Source organism: Pseudorasbora parva, chromosome 18, assembly GCF_024679245.1.
Source record: "Pseudorasbora parva isolate DD20220531a chromosome 18, ASM2467924v1, whole genome shotgun sequence".
NCBI lineage: Eukaryota > Metazoa > Chordata > Actinopteri > Cypriniformes > Gobionidae > Pseudorasbora > Pseudorasbora parva.
The window spans coordinates 5,171,429-5,189,530 of NC_090189.1; the positions used below are offsets into that span (position 1 = coordinate 5,171,429).

General features: G+C 38.6%; 1 long non-coding RNA gene across 1 annotated transcript; it reads right to left on the minus strand.

Annotated features, from left to right (window-relative positions):
- Nucleotides 1–2,156: 2,156 nt before the first annotated feature.
- Nucleotides 2,157–17,765, minus strand: LOC137046515 (uncharacterized). Its single transcript, XR_010898978.1, has 4 exons — nucleotides 17,547–17,765; nucleotides 12,814–12,834; nucleotides 8,110–12,321; nucleotides 2,157–7,931 (listed from the first exon to the last, which is right to left on the minus strand). It is a non-coding gene; the product is annotated as an uncharacterized lncRNA (long non-coding RNA).
- Between the last annotated feature and the right edge of the window lie 337 nt (nucleotides 17,766–18,102).

Sequence of the window (18,102 nt, forward strand, 5' to 3'; positions counted from 1 at the left end):
GAACTCTGTCAAATGCAACTGCCCCCCTTAAGCCTCACAAACAGAAAACCAAATCTGTACTGTGGCAAAAAAAAACTCTGGTACCCGCCTATAAACTGCAGGAAGGCAGAACGTAAATGGAAACAAGACAGGCTGCATATCTTTCTTCAAATGTTCAGAGACTCTCTTACATCTTAGCTGCAGCCACGTCTGCAAAAGCTGCCTACTTCTCCAACTTAATTGAAACGAATCACTCTAAACAGAAGGTTTTGTTTTCAATTATTCAATCTGTTACCAATTCTTCCGTGAACACCCTGCCGGTGGCTTCTGGTGCTCTCTGTGAAAACTTCTTGAGATACTTTATTGACAAGATTACGAACTTAAGACTTGATGTCCGTCCCACCTTAACATTAGCCAATTCGCCAATCATGTCACCCACCTCCGCATTTTTGGACACTTTTGAACCCATCAATCTCCAGGAGTTGAAGGAGGTGATTGACAATCTTAAACCCTCTTTTTATCCTAGTTATATTATTCACCCGAAATACTTTAAATTAATTATTGATTCGATTGGGTCTGTTATCTCTTGTTAATAAGTGTCTCCAAACGGGTTCTGTTCCTGCTGACCTTAAAGTCGCTACAGTCACTCCTCTGCTCAAGAAGTCTTCTCTGGACCCAACCGTCCTAAAAAAAATGTCTTCCCATTTCTGTTTTGCCTTTTATTTCTAAAGTTCTAGAGAAAAATCTGCTGAATGACTAGCAATTCTATTGATGAGGTTTTTCAGTCTGGTTTAAGTCCACTCACAGCACTGAGTCTGCCCTTCTGAGAGTTGTAAATGACATCTACATCTCCACTGACTCTGGGGACTACGTGGTTCTTATTCTCTTCGATTTATCGGCTGCTTTTGATACCATAGACCACTCCTTACTATTATCTAGACTAGAGTCTTGGGTAGGTCTAAAAGTCTTGGGTTGCTCTGAAATGGTTTCATTCTTACCTATCTGACAGAACATTTTCAGTGAAACTGGGCAATTTTTCCTCTTCCCCTGCTCCTCTGACCTGTGTTCTCCCTCAAGGCTCGATCTTAGCTCCCTCTCTATTCTCTCGGTACATGCTTCCTCTGGGCTCTATTCTAAGAAAGCATGGTGTGTCCTTTCATTTCTTTGCAGACACTCAAATCTACCTTCCTGTCAAGAAAATAATTCCACTGCGATCACCTCTCTTCTTCAATGTTTAGAGAAGGTTAAATTATGGCTAGCCAAAAACGTCCTCTTCTTAAACGAGGACAAGACTTGAGGTGATTGTATTCAGTCCCAATGACAACACTCATGTTGTCACTCATGTGTACAAGCCCTGACCTAGAATGTTTATCCGCTTTTAGATCGACAATGGTGCAGAACCAGGTATTATTTTTGACCAGCATTTAAAAATTGACAGACATCTCCTTTGTCGTTGGATCTAGTTTTTATCAGCTTCGTCTAAAATTAAAAACTTTCTCTCCCCAAAATCTCTCAAAATGGCTGTTCATGCGTTTGTTACGTTGCATCTAGATTACTGTAATTCTTTATATTGCGGTATATCTAAATCTCAAATTGCATTTGCGGTAGCAGGGCCATGGCTTTGGAATACCCTGCCTTTAGAGATAAGGCTGGCCATTTCCTTGTCTATTTTTAAGTCCCTGTTAAAACCTTTGTTATTTTCTTAAGTGTACTGATTACCCTGATATGTTAAACTTTTAAACAGGTAGGCTTATTTACTCTTTTCTGCTTTTATTTCTATGTATGTGTGCTATTCTTGCTCTTCTGTAAAGCACTTTGGTCAGCCTGGAGGCTGTTGGAAAAGTGCTATACAAATAAAATTGAACTTGAACTTGAAAAAGCAGCATATGCTAGTTAGGTATGTTTTGAAGCATGGCAGCTAGTTTCTTAGGACCAGCACTTGACCAGCTTTAACAAGCTCAGGACCAGCATAAACCAGCTAATGATCAGCATTCACCAGCTGCCATGATTCAACGTATACCTAACCGTTGTAGTTTTTAACAGGGTGCTTATGGTTGTATATCAGCAGCCCAAGTTCCAGTTCTTTGAGTGATGAATGCTACCACCACTTGCTGGTGTGGACCGTTTTTGCTCTCTGCAGGTGCAGTTGTCTGTAGTATTGTGCTAAACCACTCGGCTATCTTTGAAATGGGCATGCAAGTGCACCTCTTTTCTCTTTGAATGGGAAAACATCAAATCCTCTGTTCGCCAAGTATACAAACCCCTGCTCTTTCTCTTGTGCTGCGTTCCAGTTCGTTTTTATTATGCCCTTAACTCGCGAACTTCCCTCCGTCTCGTTCACTCGGATGTGCGTCATTGCTTACGTTGCATGAGTGTCCACTACTGGTGAAACTTTTGCAATGGACTGAACTGGAACGTCCTAAGCCCTTAATCACTTGGAATCCAAGATGGAGTTGATTTTTTTATTATTATTTTTTTACCTTCATGAAATTGTTTAATGCAGCATTCGAAAGGTATATAAGGTGTCTTTGGGTTGTTTTAAATGTTTTAAAAAAATAATTAAAATATCAGAGTTGTTTGTGGTGGGGTAAATTAAACGCGATATGCGGTGACGTCACAATTGTGTTGCATTGTGGTATATGAAGTTGCCTGAAGTGTACATATGAAGCAGACTCACTCCCTCTGTCAAAATCGAAGGAGCAAGGGTTTGTCCATAAAAACTTCCCTTGTCCACTTCACAAAGTGGAACGCACTTCAAAATGACGGCTGGGATTCCCCCGAGGAGAAGTGCTCAGGTTCGCAAGTGCATATCTAAAAGTGGAGTGGAACGCAGCATTATTTTCTCTTTCCTTTCTGAGGATAGCTGCCAATTGAATGGGGGCGGAGCCTGATTATTCCTAACGCCTGAGGCCTCTGCCTATTTAAAAGTCCCGTTCTTCGCGTGTTTTCGAAGCTTTGATTATGTTTACAGTGTGTAATATAACATGAGTTCATGTTTCGTGTGTAAAAACACAGTATTTTCCACACAATTGACTTATCTGTACAGCGCTGTTTCCTCTGTCCTAAAAACGGCCTGATGATTTCCTTGTTCTATGAAGTCCCTTCTTCAGAAACACGTAACGAGTTCTGATTGGGCCAGCGCTTCCCGTGTTGTGATTGGACAGCAGCTTAGCGCACTTTGCCCGGAAAGGTCCCGCCTCTTACCATAACGGGGAGATGCAAGCGCTGAATGTGCGCTCTTCTCCACGTGGGAGAGCAACGAGACCACGCCGCCTATTCTGCGTGTTCTTGTGGGCGGAGGGTTCGTCAACAAACGGTTCTAGTGACGTCATTCCTGAAGGAAGTGCAGCGGTGTAGTCCAAACCGGCCGTTTGCTGTAGGCTTTGAAAGGGAACTTCTGTTTGATAAAATATCTCGTTTGGCATTGAACTTTGAGCTTTATAATTTCACAGGTATTATTTACGCTCCAACAGCAACATTACACACTAACTAAAGTTTGAAAGATGGAATCGCGAAGAACGGGACCTTTAAGAGCTGCTGGTGAAACTTCAGTTTGGGGCCTACCTCAGGAAACCTGTTGCTTGAGGTTTTGAAGTTGTGTTTCTGGTTTCTTTTGTACAGGATGGTGAGTTTTGTTTGTTTAGTTATATTAGGTTAGAGGGAAAGCGTAAGTAAGCTGACCCAGAAGATTCTTTTGTAAAAAGGAAAATATTATTTTGTGTTTCTCATGAGTTAGCATTAACTCTGAGGTGTAGTTTGGATTAATTAGCTCACCAATCCTTATTTTAAGTTTTGTATGTTTATATCTTTGTTTTGTTAATTTGTTTTCAATAAATGTTATCTTTTTACTACCATGGCCTTTGGGTTTTGCTACCTTTCTGAATGGCTCTTATGTTGGTCCCTATTTTGGGTCGTAACACCAAGTTTAAGATTAAATTTCATATTTAAAATCACCAATTCAATCTGACAACAACTGTCTAATAAATTGTTTCTAAGCTCTCCAATCATGACAAAAAAAATTCAGCCTGGACGAAGCCAATGTGTATGCACAGTCCTATGCACCGTCGGTGTATGAATGGGTGAATGCGAGGCAAGATGTAAAGCGCTTTGGATGGCCGTAGGGTCTGTTGAAAGGACTATATAAATGCAGTCCATTTACCCTTTATTATAGCGCTATAGTTTTAAGAGCATGCATGTTTCCTATAGCAACTATATTATATTAGTTATATTAAAAAAGTCCTGGCTCTTCCAAGCTTTATAATGGCAGTGAATGGCTGATTCATTATTGAAGTCCATAAAAGTGCATATTTCTATCATATAACTGCTTCACACAGCTCCAGGGGGTTAACAAGGGCCTTCTGAAGCGAAGTGGCACATTTGTGTAAGAAAAATACCCATATTTAAACCTTTATAGATAGAGGCACTTTTATGATGGATATATATTTAGTTCCCTTTCAGTCGGTCTAAGTCCGACGTATGTCTCCGTTCCCTGAAGAGTTACATACGTAACCGAGACGTTTTATGGACTTCAATAACGCATCAGCCATTCACTGCCATTATAAAGCTTTGAAGAAGCTCCGTAGCTCCTGCCATTATGATCGCATATATATAAGCCTAGCGCAGCATTTACTGAAACCGACTAGAAGCCAAAGCAACACGGACAGCCTTAGGGACACACGGTGCCATTACCCTGATAGCTTTTAAGCAGCGAGTATAAAAAGGAACTTAGCGTAGCTTCGTGAAGATATTCAGAGATGAATGGAAAATGAAATTTTTCCAGTTTATGGGATGCTTTATCTTCTCTTGATATCCTTCTTCATGCGGTGAGAGCAGATCTCTTCAGAACTTGTTTTTGAGTCACTTACATTAGTATAACTAAAGCAAGTCCATGTCAACAATGCAGCGATGTGAGAAGCAAAGCCAACTGTCTATGGGGCGCTGTTTATAAAGCCGCTCACGCTGAAAATAACAGCAACATTTTGTCACATTTAGCTTCAAACAATGTTAAAAATGTTAAATCTAAATCTAAATTCAAAATGCAGATAACTGGAAGTGCCAAAATTAAAGCTCAAGGAGTGTGTGTTTATAGCATTGTGTCAAATAAGTAACAAATAAAAACCATCTCATCTGAGGAAATTGACTCTTGGACTCTTGGTGATAATAACTACCTAAAATAATAAACATGTTTGGAGAAGGGGCGGGAGGGGATATGGGCTCTTTCTGGCGTTTAGCATGCGAACATGACAGAATGATGACATGATGAGTGAGGAGATTTAACATATAGACATAGATTTAACATATAGGTTTATATATGTAACATTTAGATTTAGATTTAACATTTAGATTTAGGCGAGCCAAGGCTATTTTATTTGAATAGCACATTTCATACCCAATGGCAATTCAAAATGCTTTATATAGAAATGAATTAGAATAGTGATAACATATGCAAGAGAAATAAGAATACCATATGTAATATTTAGATTTAACTATTTAAAATATCACTAAGTTGACAAATATTGTTGTAAATGTGCTAAAAAAGTGACCGTCAAAAATTCATACCAGTTTTTTAAACATTGTTTGAAGCTAAATGTGACAAAATGTTGCTGTTATTTTCATTGAGAGAGGCTTTACAAATGGCGGCCCATTACTGTCACTTTCAGATCAGCTTACAATCAATGCAGCGAATTCACATGCTTAAGTTCACAAAGGGACCGAATTCCTCTCGCCAAAATCTGACTGCACAATGTCTAGTGAGATATTGCGGTTTCGTTTCTCCCTCTGAATTTGCCATTAAATGAGTTCTGGAGAAATGCGATAGTTGCTTAGAGTACTGAAGGAGCTAATATATAATTATAATATAATTAATTACATTAATTAAATACAAATTTTAAGATAAATCATAGACAATATATTTTCCCTTAAAGGTTGAGTCTCATCAAATCTCTGGAACAGAACAGGGGGGAAAAGATCCACAGCGCAAACTCAAGCTGATATAAATCTCTACACTGTAAAAAAATATTTAGAAAAAAAGTTACCTGGTTGCCTTAAAATTTTGAGTTCATTGAAATTGAATTTTGAGTCAATACAATGAACATTTTTTGAGATTCGACAACCTTTATTAAAATATTATTAAAAGATTTTGTAGGCATATTGGGTAATTATGTGTGTGTTATTTCTGATGATGCAGTGAAACATGCCAAATAGTGCTATTTTCATGATTTATCAAATTTTTTATGTGGTTCAGATACAAAAATATTTTGAGTTTCTATTTATTAAACTAATTTCCTTCATTGTATCAACTCAAATTTTTAATTTCAATAAACTCAAAATTTTAAGGCAACCAGGTTACTTACTTTTTTAAGTTAAACCCACAAAAAACAACCAAAGTTTTTTACAGTGTACTTATGATTCAGTCTTCAGCAGAATAAAATCAGAACAAAGAATCTAAATGAAAACTCGAAAATGTAAAAAAAATAACCCCAAAATAAATTACAAAACAGTTAGGCTGCTGTCAGAGGCTGCTGAGCAAAGCAGTAACTGGCTGTGGCTAAAAAGGAAGGATCCCAAATGGGCGGTAAAATGACCAAGAGGGGTAAAAGCAGAGGGGAGCACACCTGAGACGCCAGGTGTTGCTGTTGAGCTTTTTGGAGGTGTCATGGGCCTATCAATGAAACACCAAAGGAAGAACACTCCATGAAGTGATTACCCCTACCCACTCAAGATGCGAAGAAAGTGCCGATTACTCAAAGGGATTGTAACAGCAAATCCTATATGCTCAACACAAAACAAGTGCATGTTAATTCTCTAGATAAATCATTTGAGTCAGACCGTCAGTCAGTTCACAGATACATACATAAGATTAATCAGTGTTTGATTAAGTCAATATTAGGGTATTATTTCGCCACATTTATTATATACACCTCTGAAAAATAACAACGGAAGCTCTGAACGGTCATGGATAAAAAATATATATTTTTTCTGTTTTGTAATCTCGTGATCACAACTTAAAATTGTATTTTCTCATTCGTTTGAAATAAAATTACATTAGATCATTTGTTTATTATAGTATCCTACTATCCTGTAGGATAGGCTGTGACTAGTACCGTGTGCGTTCCTTCTTACCATGCTATTCCATTAAAAAGAGGTGCAGTACCCCATATTTCTAAAAACAAACAAATGCTTAATCCAGATATAATACAATTTTGGGATGCTGTTGGAGAATAGTGTGTGTGTGTAAGTGTGCGGTTTGCTACAAAGAGATTTAAAAAATACAATAGTTTTAATTACACAGTATCACTGAATTAAACTATAGGCTGATACATGTCTTTATAGGCTATAATTCATATTTCTTATAAATTTACATTGAGTGACACAATGTGGCAAGCTAACAGTTATTTAGGCTGCTGATTAAAATGGCATAATAAAGTGCAAACAGAATACAGTGACATCAAAATTTGTACGTTCGGTATCACACCGAATGCTAGTGCTATTATAGCAAACTAATCACATGAAACCATTAACATTAGTTTAATTAATGAATTACTTAATGCACACAGTACTGCACAAATTATAGCGATCATTAAAGTTCTTCAATCTGGGCCAGTATAACAGTAAGGTAGATAGGCTGTACCGCACCCCGTCAGTTATTTGGTTCTATACGGCCACCTGTTAGCGCAGTTGTGTAACTTAAAGAAGTCATGATCACAACAAAACAACTTTTGTTATCTCGAGATCACAGAAAAAAATATTATCCATGGCCGTTCAGGGCTTCCGTAGCTTCCAATTAATGTGAGGTGACAATGAGGATCCACTGTGGACCTCTTGACACAGCGACGACAATGTATGTAAATAATTTCAGAAAACAGCATGTGGCGCACTTGAGTGTTTTTCAGAGGCAAATCCAATTTGGAGTTGCTTATGGGAGGTCCGGGACCCTGAAGATTTTACCAGCTCTGAAAATTGAAGAAAAACACGCAAGTTTAGTTTTACATTCAACTATTATTCACATTTTCCATTCAACTAGCAGATGATTTCATGCAAAGCGACTTCCACAGTTAAGTATTAATGTTAGCGAGGGTAAAATATAAATAATTGATCAGTGGATGAATCAATTGATCAGTTGTACTCAACCTTCACTGGAAACGTGCTTCATATTCCATTGTCCATGTTTTTCAAAGGTTCTTCCTGTCTTTCAGACACTAATGGAAATAGACAGAGAGACAATTTAAGAGGCATATGTTATTAAGGACATTATAAGTGGACATCTGAAAGCAAATTCAGAAAACCTCCCTATTTGACACAAAGCATGCACTGAATAAATTAAGGTAAAGAATGTGTGCTACTTGTTTAATTATTAGGTGTTATGGTGTAAGTTTAAATCAGGTTAACATGTTATTTACTTGTTACTTTAAAAAAAACTTTGATGATGTAATGTGTGCTACTCCCAGTGTTGCGTTGCTCTTGGTGATGTGAGGCTTGAATGAGCTGCTCAGCCATGGAAACCCATTCATGAAGCTCTCTACACACTGATCTTGAGCTCATCTGAAGGCCACAGAGTTTGGAGGTCTGGAGCTATTGACTCTGCAGAAAGTTGCCGACTTCTGCGCACTGTGACCCTCAGCATGCGCTGACCCCACTCTGTGATTTAAAGGGTAACTAAACCCTAAACCAACTTTTTTTAGTTAATGATCTGCAAGACTGGGGCTTTATTAATGCTGTTTATTGATTAGAGTAAATGTTTTGAAATTTGGGTATAAAGTATTTTAATATTATAATATATGGTGTAAAAACGTCTTAGTGCTGCCCTCTTAAGGTTGAACGGTGGCTACTGCAGTTGAATTTTCCTATTGGACGTTGTGGTACTTCGTGACGTAGGATGGTACTTCCAACGGCTCACTATCCACGCCCCTGGCACGAGCTCACCACGCCCTGAGAAACGTTTTCCCGTGATCACATGATGAGAACGGCTTCAGTCCAGTATGAACGCTCATGTTAAATGAAGTAGAAACATTATGAATTAAACTTTCTCGTCACTTGCTTTCAACATCCTAATGGAGAAAATACAGATAAATAATGCAGTTGTAAGTACATGTTAAGCTTTTCTTCTGATAGTTTTGCCACCCGTCATGCTGGCGTATGTAGTCTAACTTTTATTTAATGCATGAGGAATATTTAATATGAGGAAATCTGTTGTAATAGGCTATTAGGTTTGAACTTATTGGTCCTGCGCTTTTTTAGTGGCTTTCAGTATAAGGATTTGACTGTTCAGTGTTCATAGATTAGTTAGTGATCTCATTCTCTCTTGCGCTGCTGCTTTGCATTGTTAGGGGTTAACAGCTTATGACCCAGGACCAGTAGTGAAGAAATGAAGACAGAGTCAGGATTGCAATTAATTAAAAGAAAAATTTACTTAAGAATAGTTTGCAGTTTCAAAAGCAGAAGCCAGCTTCAAGTCTCACAAGGAGTTCGTAGGCCGTGCTCCCGCTCTCACCGTCTCGTTGCCTCGCCCTATCTTACATACAATTGTCCCAACAGTTATACCGTTTTCAAGGTCTTATCCACGTCATTACTGCGATGTGGATGGTTCTGATTGGCTCAGAGACAATGCACAGTCCTGGTAAATTTCCACTCGAGTCAGTTAATCTGATGCACGTTTCCACTGACGTGTCACTTGTTGATGCTTTCACCCCGTAATCAGGCCCGTAGTGACCTTCCAGATCTGGAGCAGGCGCCAGCTTGCCCAGAACAACAAGTCCACCCATCTCTTAGGGTGCCCATTGTACACCATTCTGATCTGTAACAGAATATTGCGCACATACACAGATACACAGTCTCTCCAAGGTTGGAGCTGATTAAGCTCCAGTTCTAACCAGTTCTTACCAAAACATACTGATAACATGTGCTTTCCTTTAGTGAGAGGAACACACAATATAGTACAGGCAATATTCATCTTGAGTCTTTAGTGTTTCAGTAAAAGGAAATATAAAAGGAATAAAACATAATAAATTAAATGAAAGACAAATCCATATTCCATATCTGGAAGCCGGGCTAAGTGAGCAAACGCTGTTACTGCACTCCTGACATGTTAGGGGTGTGTGATACCTCAAATCCAAACACACGACCTTGTTGCCAGTGTTTAGTGACACATCACACATCTCTAGGCCAGACCCTCAGTCACTCCTCAGAGACCAAATACACACTTTAGAAAACAAGAAACAAAGCAAAATCATAACTGGATAGAATCATTATAATAATATAGGTAATATAGGAAGAGAAATATTAATTAAGGTTTTGATTATGAAGTTAATTAGGATATAAATATATACAGGTATAATGAAGTGGCAGTGGATTTCAGAATCCCCCCCTTCAGCATGAATGAATGAAAGCATCGTCGGCATCGGGAGTTAACGCACTTTGAGCCAGCGGCTCGATTGATAAGGCTCTGTGTCTACAGACATTTCACCCTCCTCCACTTCAGGTGAAGGTGGTGGAGAAAAGTCCTCTACTTTAGATGGCCACTCTGTTGCAAAGCTACTGTCCTCACTCCAGTCACTATCCATCTTTGCGAGTCTGACAACTGTCAAACAAGTTGCGACTACGGGTTTCAGGTGCTCATCTCATGCAGCAGAAGTAGAAGAGGCTCAGTCAAAATGCTGCATCTGTAACTGCATGAGGGTTAATAGAAGTCGTGAATCTCCCGCTGACACGGTGCGCGCTTTATTTAACATCACAATTGACATTTGAAAAACTCCAAGTCAGATATACGGACATTATTATTTTTGACGTCACTACATGGAAATAACCCGGTTTATTAATAAAGTCATGTAAACGCAGGTTACTTGCATTGTCAATTTACTGGTTTGCATGTAAACGGGGAAAACTGGTGATTTCAATAAGCTGATTTTTTGAGTTATCAGTTTACTGGTGCATATAAACGCACTCACCGATGACTGTGTTAACTGTGGCTCTTTCTTGCAAGAAATAAATCTTTATAAAGATAATTGGCTAAGGTTTGTCTCTTATTCAGAAAAGTGACGGAGATAATTTTTTTGGCCAATACAGTACAAACAAGAACTTAGTAGTGTATGTGTTGGAGAGAGATGCACGCAAATAGAACTGTTCAATTTAATATAAGAAACTAATAAAATACTACTGATTTTAGTTGATCGCAAGCCAGGAGCACACTGTGCGATTTTGACCACGATTGGTCCGTCTGAGAAAAATGTTGCAAATCCTAAAAGATTCCTCTGATCCTAAGCTAAAATCTAAAGTCTTTGATCGTTAGTTTGACATGTTCACCGGCAGCCGATTAATGAGCGCTGCGATCAAATTTAACCTCAGACGAAATTCTGGCAGTGTCAGAAGATTTGGTGCACAATCCTGCAGTGTGACTTCTCCGACGACGACAGTCAAATATCTCCGTTTTTCAAGACAAACTATGACCAAACCGAGAGCTAGAGATTTCGTTGTAGCCACTATTTCAATCCGGTGTGTAATGCAGCTCACCGTCACCGAACGTGTGTCCATTTTAACGCGCGCCTTGACTATCGTACAGTCTGACATTAATGACAGCTGAGATCTTACAGTGTGCTCACATGGCTTACAGATGGGATCATGTTCGTACAGTCTGACAAGGAACAATCACATAGGACTATTACAAAATCGCAGTGTGCAACCGGTTTTAATTAGGCATACAAATTCGCTTATAGACACGAGCACAGTGTGTGTTTGCTCCAACAGTGTGAGAAGACACGTCGCAGCTCGACGATTGGACCGTATATCATGCGCTTTGGCTTTCCATCTCACAGTGTATGCACAAGAAAAATAAACTAAAAGTTAATGTAAAACAAACAGACAGACCTTGACAACTAAATGTATGAAATTATAATGATTTTATAATCATATTATAATCATCGCATGCATCAATCAAAATACATATATAATGTAATTCTTACTGTTAGGATGCTCTAACTCATTGCTGTTACGTCGCACAGGTTCTTCTCTTACAGCCCTTCTATCAAGTTCACTCTCTCTTTTTTCCAGTTCTTTCTCTCTTCTCGCCAGTTCTTTCTCTTCCTCTTCTATATTCCGGCACCATGTTGTTGTATCCCATTCCCTTTGATTTCTATCCAGATTTTTCTCTTTTCTGTCCAGTTCTCTCTCTCTTCTGTCCAGTTCTCTCTCTCTTCTGTCCAGTTCTCTCTCTCTAAAATCTGGTTCCTTCAGTCTTTTATCCACTTCTCTTTCTCTTCTATCCAGTTCTCTCTCTCTTCTATCCAGTTCTCTCTCTCTTCTCTCCAGGTCTCTCGCTCTTTCAAGTATAGTATTTAGATTTGGATGCGACTGTATAATACAACATTAAAATTGTATTTTTACAAGCATTTTTACACTTTGATTCTCACAGATAGTTTTACATTTATGTTCATTCATTCGTTGGCGTCTGAGCTTGTTGCTATAGTGTAATGTTCGAGTTGAGCTAACAGGATGCTCATCTCTCTAGCTTTGGAAACAGATTCATTTTTATATGTTCTAATGCTGTCCGTTTTCTTAGTTTATAACTTTCCTTACATTTGGCATCAGATTCTTAAAATGTGTTTTCACTTTTCTGAAACACTGCAAATGTTTTGTGAAAAATAAACATGCTTTCTATTTGAAACTTTATTAATAAATTTACACATATTCCTCATTTGTAAGTCACATTGGAACAAAACATCCACTAAATAAACCGATGTAAATGAAATGTGTTCATCATCTTTGAATGTAGTTTATGAAGGTTATAATGCTGAATATTGTAAACTGCATTGAATGTTTAAATTATACTTAAAATTAACTCACCTGTGCTGCCCCCATGTTTACCTGCAAGTAAAAATAGTCATGTTACAATGATTTTTACCTGACATTTCAAAAGTCTCAGTTGTGCAGGATAAAAATATTTTGACATATTAACTTTTTCTGAAAACCCTAATCTAATCCTGCATATTATAGCAGTTCAATATACAGGTGAATATTGGCGCAAATATCAGAGGTTAAAAAGAAAAACAGCTATAACAATGAGCCATTGTGCTGGTTTGGAAACGACATGAGGGAGACTATATGATGACTGGTCTTATGTATCCCTTTAACTACATTCACATTGATAAAGAGATCAATCCTAATGTAAGATTTATATATCTGCCAGGAGCACTGTGTTTGATTAAGATTATTGTGAAGGCTTTAAATGTTATTTGGCGTCAGGCTTCGCTTTGAAGGGGTCAGCAAAACAAAAACAGAACTGGACTTGGACAATAATGCTTACAGAGACATTGGCCCTGTCCCAAATGGCACACTTCATGTGCACTTTCGGTCTTGTGGACTTACAATAGCTGCTGCGTGCGCTTGTCCATTAAGTCCACAAGACCGTAGGGTGTCCCATTCGTCATTTAAGCTTAAAGGTGCCCTAGAATGAAAAATTTAATTAACCTTGCCATAGTGAAATAATAAGAGTTCAGTACATGGACATCACATACTGTGAGTCTCAAACATCATTGCCTCCTAGTTCTTATGTAAATCTTGTTTGTGAAAAACACCACAGGGAAAAAAGTGCTTCTGAACATAAACCCAACAGTGACGCAAGCATTGGGGACCATTTATATGCACAACATTTGCATATGTCCAAACATGTGCATTGGTAAACAAGACACTCAAAGATAGCAAAAACAGCAGCTCTCATGACACGTCATGTTTAGGCTGTGCAGGGGACGTGAGGACTTTTCATATGTCAACAGTCATGGTTGAGGTTGAGGTTTATTATAATCGGATACCACAACAAATCGTTCATTTGTTAGGTCCATTTCAAGCAAACTTCGCTGAGCGTCTTAAACTGAAGAAAGTTGCAACTATATTCCTGCAAGCAGTAAGTAGTGATTTATCCACAACAAATTCTTATTAAATTGAAAGTTTCTTAGAGAGATATCATTGTCTAGATAACGCAAGATGCTAGTACAGTAACAATAGAAAAAGTCCAAGTACCATACAAAACTAAAGTGTGTGTCTAATGACAAAGGGTAATATTATTTTGTATTACAAAATACAACCGTAGATACGTTGCTTACAGATCGTTCACTTGATCCTTCTAGCAAACGTCACCTTTTCCACCATATAAGTTAAAGGCCCCCTGAAATTAAAATTGAAGTTTTTTAGCTTTTAGTATAGTTATGAATAAGCTGGTATGTTCCAAAACTATGACAACATTTGCATTTAGGAGATATAAGCATTCAAAACTTAGTCTCTCAATTCCGTTAAAATGAATCTCAGATTTTGATGACATCATCGCAGACTTCACCTTCTCGTCAAATCTTCTCCTGTCCAATCATATTCTCTCTAGAATCTAACGCCCGCCCCCTACACTGCTCGGTCAGTTGTTAACACACATTTACTAATTTCTACATGGTTCAATTTCTACAAGGCACATAGCACACTATATATTTGATAGGAAATGATTCAGTGTAAATATGCTTTTGAGGCGAATGAAGTCTGTTTTCACGTTAGTGCGGCAGCGCACACACACGAATGGCTCTGGTCTAAATTTAGACTACAGACACGAGAGCTTACTTGTTTATTGGTGTTTTCAGATCGTCCATGCGCGAGAGAGAGCTCGCGTGCATATGGTTGCCAGATTGGACATGTTTAGGTAAAACACTGGATGTGTTCTTTTCACAGAAAAACTCTGTTTGGGGGATTTAAATGACTGTTAATGTCATGTAGGCTGCATTTTATCAATCTCCATTTGAGATGTTTTGCTTAAAGTTTCATTTAGTCGGTCTGTGTTCTGTCAGGACGGTCAGGACTCACGGGCTGAACAGCTTGACTGCTGTGAGCTGTGAGCTGCTGAAATAAGCCAATCAGAGCAGAGCAGAGCTTGACATTAATATTCAAGTTCGACTATATAAATGCAGTCCATGACGCTTCCAAATAAGGCAAAAACAGAGCATTACATCCTAGGGAGAATTTATAGGCTTGTAAATGGCCCTGTAAAACTGTATCTGGACAATTTTTCCCTAAATAAGTCACATACCCTCTATGTAGATATCAGAGAACAATTTAACATATTGTTCAAATCATTCTACGGCACCTTTAAAGAAGGGTGCTTGTGAGCGCCCCTTTGTGGCTGCTATGTGCCCTCGATGCGCACTTCAGCTGAGCCCGCAAGTTTGCGAGCTACGCACTACGCAGAGGACTTCTACCCGGCAGTCAAAGCGGCATTGCGTTATGAAAGTGACAGGGCCAAAGTTGTCACTACAGCTGCTCAAGCATGCAGAAAATTGGTGGACAGTGGCCAGTACGTTGGCTGATAAAGTGGCCATTACGTTGTCTGTCTGTAAAAAACGCTGTTTTTTTCAACATCGCGTCATATTACGTCACGAGAGGGAGTCGTCTGCCAAGCTCTGCGTTGCCTCAGTGCAGAATAGGTTGGTATTCAGTAGCAATCAGAGTATTTTCCATAGTTTTTCAATTTCAATTGATCATTTTCATGGAAATTTAATGGTGTCCAGCCTGTCAGGACATCGAGTCCACAGGTTTCATTTAAAAAAAAGTTAGAAAAGCTGCATGGTGGCATTTTGTGCAGGTGAAGAGACGGGACTTCACTTCTGCATCTGCTTCGACACATGCGGTGGTGTGTGTGTGTTCACTTTACACCGTGGATTATCATCCCAGTGATATGATGGAGTTCAACATTGCAATACCAATGTATTGTTAAATGATAATATTAAATGATTTAACACCCACATGCAGTGCTTCTTTGTTGTTGTTTTTATATGAATCAATTTCAACATTGATGAATACAAAGTATAAAGCTACATAAACACAAATGCAAAGTCTCACACTTTTAAAAAAAGTCTGGAATTATGTGCTGATAACGTAAATATTTTATTCATGCCATGTATACATTCAAGTTCACTCAAATACATACTCAAAACGTCATACATCCTCACACTATCGACGGTGAATTGGCACAAAATAAACCCATAACACAGAATGAGTGAATAAAGGATCACATGAAACACACAATAACACTAACTCTGGTTCGGCCGCGGCGGGAGGTGTGACGGTCACGGATCCGTCAGAGACGCAGCTTGAAGAAAACGTGAATGTGCACCGCAACTAAGGCGGGCGCCGGGTGTATACAGAACACACAAGCTTTCGCGTTAAACAGAGACTGGACTGGAGACTCAAAATAGAGACTCAATGTTGCTGCAATAGCTTCAGATAGAAAAAAATATTTGGGTGCAAATGATTTGTTGAAAAGCAGAGAACAGCAGCCCTTTCAACAGAAACAACCAGAGAGGGAGAGCACGTCTGTGTGTGCGACGTGTGAAAAAGGCATGCTGTATGGTTGCAGCGATGCAGCCACTATAGCATAATAATAATACTCATACATCTAGCCTATGTGACATGGTTGTGCATGATTTGGCAATAGGGGACAGTCATATGCTGGTAAAAATTGGGCCGACTCCCGATTTTTTTTTTTTTAATATTGTGAGATCGGGAGGTGTGGCCTGACAAGCCAGACTCAAGATGTTTGGTCTGGAAATTCACCATTAAGAGCTCAATCCGAGGGGCGGGATAAACGGTTGTCTTTCAAACTCCCTCTGCAACGAAGGTGAAGCAGAGCTCGATGACAGATTAAACATTCGCCGTATCCGGTCGGCAAAACTTTCCACTGTTTCTCCTCACACAACAACTCAATTCTTCTCCTCTCGTTGTTCTGTCTAATCCTGGCCTGTCCCTTATTGTGTCATAATTGCATGGCTGTGGTCTGCCATATGAGTATTAATAAACATTTATAATTTCCTCAGCATCCGAACTGTCATTGCGATCCATTGTTTTCCTATCGTTGAAATTCACCGGACTGCCTCTCGTTATGTCACTTCTGGTTTGGGCATTTTTAGATGCGGAAGTAAAATGTTCTAAAAAAAAAAAACCACTCAGAAAAAACCTTATTAGCGTATTTACAAGTATATTTTAAAGAAAATCTAGGTCCTACATTATTTTTCTATACACTCACTGGACTCACTAACCTGCAATATGCTCTTTAAACACAGAAAAGGTCAGCTTTTCATTATATGTCCCCTTTAAGGTATTAATTAAAATCTACAGATGCAAACCGATAAAATAGTAATAAAAACACTTAAACCTGTATTTTGCATTTTTTATTTACCAGTCTAAAACAACATTTTAAAAAGCCTTTAAAAAAATCTCAAAACTGGTCAGTTTTGAGATTTCATGTTTTGTCTGTAGTCTTACCTTAATTATAATTACCGGTATTAAAATATATTATTTAGCCTTGCTGAAATGACGCAGTCTATTTTTATGTATCTATAGGCTCATGACTGAGCATCTTTCTGTCTAATTCAAAACGCTCTCCTCTAAATTAACCGTTGCGAAATCTGGCAACACTGCTCTTCTGATCATTTTCCTGTGAACGAATTCTTTGAACAAGCATCAACAAAAAAAAAATGTTATTTAGAAAATCAACACAAAACAAGCGTTAGCATCTCTTCGAAAGAGAAAGTAAATGATATTCTTGCCTGATATCACGGACACCAAGATGAGACACCAGCAGCCTGATCGATTGTAATTGTTTGTCCTATTTTAACTATAGGCCTACACAGTGGATATAGGCTATACGTGTTATCCCCATCAGTCTTTCGCCTGCCCCGCCGCAATGCGTGATGCGTGATGACATCAATGCGGCGGAAAGTCCGGTTCTCTCAGGCTGGTTCTCTCTTCAGTTGAGAGGATCAGTGCTCGAGACCCTGCACATTGAAAGTGAAAGTGCCCCTTTCGATACGCGATATCTACTCCCCCTGTTATATTTTAAACATTTACTTTGCACCTTTTAAACTGTGAAATTAAATAAACTGTTCTTGAAAATGTCATGCATTTTTGATACAATAAATAAAAGTTAAGCTTGACAGTTTTACAATCCATTCAATGTGTTTCCAAACTTTAAAATAATACAGTGATCCCTTGTCAAACAATCCTAAAAGATTCCAATTGGAACAGTTCCTATAGGATTCCGTTTGGAATTTTCAAGACGTACATGTATATCCTGTAGGATCATTTCTACAGGATTTCAATGGG